Consider the following 4068-nt stretch of genomic DNA (forward strand, 5'->3'; position numbering starts at 1 on the left):
GAGTTTTATGTTTGTTTTACGTGTTATTACGGCTAAATGCGTGATGTTACGTTGTAAAGTATGAAGAACAAATCTGTTCACAGTTGTTGATTTGTTCACCACGCCAAATTTCATTGCATTATGACAAGGTTAAATAAGCTTTTCAAAGTTGAATTTGAAAGGGGGAAACTGGAAAAGAGCCGACTAATGATTCGACCCTGTTCGGAGCGTCGGGAACGGACACTGTCCACCCTCTACTTCTAAAGCACCTCCCGGACTGCGGGCAGACTCGCCTGCTTGACCTCATAAACCGCAGTTGGGTAGAAGGGAGAGTCCCCATGGCTTGGAGAAGAGCGGTCATAGTGCCCATTCTGAAGAAGAAGAAGCCGGCCCACGAAATCAAGAGCTTTAGGCCTGTCTCGCTTCTCTCTTGCATTTCGAAAGTGGCCGAGAGTCTGGTTGAGAGAAGAATCCGCTCCTGGTGCAACGACCACGACGCGATCCCTCCGCAACAGTCAGGGTTTCAACCGAAGAGATCGACCCTCGACGTCATTACACACGTCACACAGTCAGCCTTCGACTCGCTTCAGCGACGGGACAGGTCAGTCCTGGTAGCAGTCGACTTCAAGGCAGCATTCGACCGCGTGTGGAAAATGGGCCTCCTGAGAGACCTGGCGGCCGGGGGCCTCCCCTCCCGATGCCTCCGCTGGCTCCGTGCTTTCCTGTCGGACAGATACGCCGCCGTCCGCTGGAACGACACCCTCAGCCCATTCAGACTCTTCCAAGAAGGCCTCCCTCAAGGCAGTCCGCTCTCGCCCCTTTTGTACTGCATTGCGACCGCGCGGCTGCCACGTGCAGCGTTTGAGGCAGCCCCAGAGAGTGAGACCGATCAGTACGCAGACGACTTCACGCTGGTTGCATCTGCGAAGACCCCAGAGCTTGCAGCCGAGGCTGTTCAACCAGCTCTGGACGCCGTTACGGACTGGGCAAGCAACAACCACGTCCTTTTCAGCATGGACAAGACGGAGGCGCTGATTATCTCCCTGGATCCCCGGGAGACTTGCGGCAAGGCACAACCCACCCTCCGCCTAAACCACGAAGAGGTTTCCTATGCCTACAACCCGGAGACGAAGAAGACCACTGGCCCGGATATCCTAGGTGTGAAGTTCGATTCGCAGCTTCGTTTCAACCAACAGACCGAGATCGCAGTGAAGAAACTGAAAAACAGGACGAAAATCATCCAAGCTCTTGCCGGGAAAGATTGGGGTCTCAGGGCATGCGACCTCCGCCAGCTCTACAAGTCGTATGTCCGACCAGGAGGGCTGTATGCGGCCGGTAGCTGGGGTTGTTTCCTCGCAGACTCCCACATCAGAAGACTAGAATCCTGCAACTACAACGCAGCTCGGACCATCATAGGAGCCCCCTCTGGCTCCCCTGCTGCCCCAACCTGCTCAGAAGCAGAGCTTATTCCGATCGAGCAGGTCATTCAGGAAGAAGCGACTCTGTTATTTAATAAATACACTCGATTCCCGGAAAGTCACTTTCTTCATGACCTGACCAAGCCGGTTGCCACGCGGCCAAGACTGAAGTCTAGAGGAGAAAGCTCGTTCCGCAAGGACTGGCGACAGACGGCCTCCAGACGGATCGCAGAAATTCCACGAGGCTCGTCGGTCAGAGCTCAGATAATCCAGGACCGCGAGGACAGAGCCAGAGCGACCTACTTCTCCCACACACCCGCAGACTCCTGGCACAGAAGGTGCACAAACGGTCAGAGTCTCCCAGTCTGGACGACCAGAACGCGGGAGGAAGAAGTCGCCTTACATCGCCTTAGACTAAACCGCGCCACACATCTCCAACACTTCCGACACCGAATCGGAAAAGAAGATTCGCCAATTTGCACCAACTGCGATCTTCAACAAGAAGAAACGGCCGAACATTATCTACTAACCTGCCCACGCTGGACTAAGGAGAGGCTCGACTGCCTGGGAGCGGTTCCAGATCCGTCAATCCTGCAGAACGCCCCCGAGAGCGTGGTTTCGTTCATCCGACGAACTGGCATGATCAATGCCGCTTAATCAGTGAAAAGCCCGGGACAACCAAACCAAACCAAACCCTGTTCGACTCATGATTCAACCCTGTTCGACTCATGATTCGACCCTGATCGACTCATGATTTCGTTCCTGTTCGACTCATGATTCGACCCTGCTCGACTCATGATTCGACCCTGTTCGACTCATGATTCGACTTTGTTCGACTATAGTGTTCATTCATCAGTCTTAATTTGCGACGGAAATCGGACTCCGTTCGATCGTGTCGGTCGAATCATGAGTCGAACACCTCAACCCGGGCTCCTATATTAGCTTAGTTGTTTATCACCCTATAACCAAATTTCCCATTAAAGCAGTAAAGCCAGCAAGCATAATTCTGAGTTCCAATCTACTGAAAAAGAAAGCTTTCAACCAATTGAACAATCTCCTACCTCAATCGATTTAGCGGGGGGAGGTGGGTGGTGGGTGTGGAGATAGGAGATAATTAATTTGGTTTAAAGAGCCAGTCATAACATACTAAGTTAAACTGGTTAATACACGTAACCCTGAATTTATGCGAAGTGTGGTATAAAAGCGGGAATGTTGTATCAGTCACTGAGCACGTGGGAAGTTGCGATCAAAGTAATTATAAAATTAAAAAAGCAGTTCGGTAAATTGCATAAAAAATTAACCAATTGAAACCAATTTTATTATAAAAAGTAACCAAGATCGACTTACAACTCTAAAAAAATGGAAGGAAAATGGCCAGATGGTGAGTCTATATCGACAAACTAACCAAACCCGTTATTCACAAGGGCTTTTTGTCTTGATACTACCAGCGGCTCTTTTCCAGTTCCCCCCTTTCAAATTCAACTTCGAAAAGCTTATTTAACCTTGTCATAATGCAGTGAAATTTGGCGTGGTGAACAAATCGACAACTGTGAACAGATTTGTTCTTCTTACTTTACAGCGTAACATCACGCATTTAGCCGCAATAACACGTAAAACAAACATAAAACTCGGTATTTTGAAAGGTGGGGGGGGGACTGGAAAAGAGCCCTACCAGCAAACCATAAACGCCAAAAAGGGGAGGGATTTAGGAGGTAAGAGCCGACTCTTCACAACTTAAAACATATGCTTTTTTCAGGTGCGAGTGAAAAAGGGGCCTAGTGATCATTATTACTATTGCTTATTTAGTTCGTGCTTCTCATTTTTAGAGGGACGAAAAAAACGACCGCTAAAAACGACGGAACGTAAATTACGAACTGTAATCAGAGACACAGCTGGACCCCCGATTAGACCGACTGGAACCGTCAGAATAACAAAGAAAAAACAGGCTCTCCAACGTTTGATTGAAAGGGACCTCAAAAAGCGCCTGCTCACACCCATCGAAAGTAACATCAAAATTGATAAATTCTTATGGAGCTTCGTTTTGCATTGCAAAACAAGTTTAAAATCATCTGTTTTTTTTTGTGATAGCTAGAGGCAGTTTTTTTTCTATTTTTTCAGATTCAAACTTCCGCACAAACTTTGTTTGATTTTTTGTACAAAAGGTGTGATTTTTGTACAATAGGAGTTTGAAAAATAAATTTTTTAGTAGTTTTAAAATGTTATTAGAACGTTTTGGCACCTTTTGTGCATCATCAGGGTTGAAACAATTAAACAATATATAAAAAAAAAGATCCAAGATTAAGAAAAAATGAAAAACATGCTTAAATTATGCAGTTAAAAAGTTTTGAACTATCAAAACCGTAAAACTGTAATTCACGAATAATCACGAATAACATTTTCTTGAAACTTCTGAATGTTTTAGTTTTTGTTATTTTTCCGTAATAATTTTTCATTTCATGATACTTATTTTCTTAAGCCTGGCAAATCAGTTATTTGAAGCTATTTTAGCTATGATTGGCTCTTTTTCCTTTTACCCCCCACCTCACATGAGCTTCATTTTTTTAGTGTAACGAGTGGTTTTACGAGGTTGAGTATGAAGACCAAATATGTTGGGGAGGAGGAAAAAGAGCCCGGGTTCAGAATTCTTCGCGCGTTTTTGGCCCTTTCCTTC

Source organism: Symsagittifera roscoffensis, chromosome 7 (genome assembly GCF_963678635.1).
Source record: "Symsagittifera roscoffensis chromosome 7, txSymRosc1.1, whole genome shotgun sequence".
Classification (NCBI taxonomy): Eukaryota; Metazoa; Xenacoelomorpha; order Acoela; family Convolutidae; genus Symsagittifera; species Symsagittifera roscoffensis.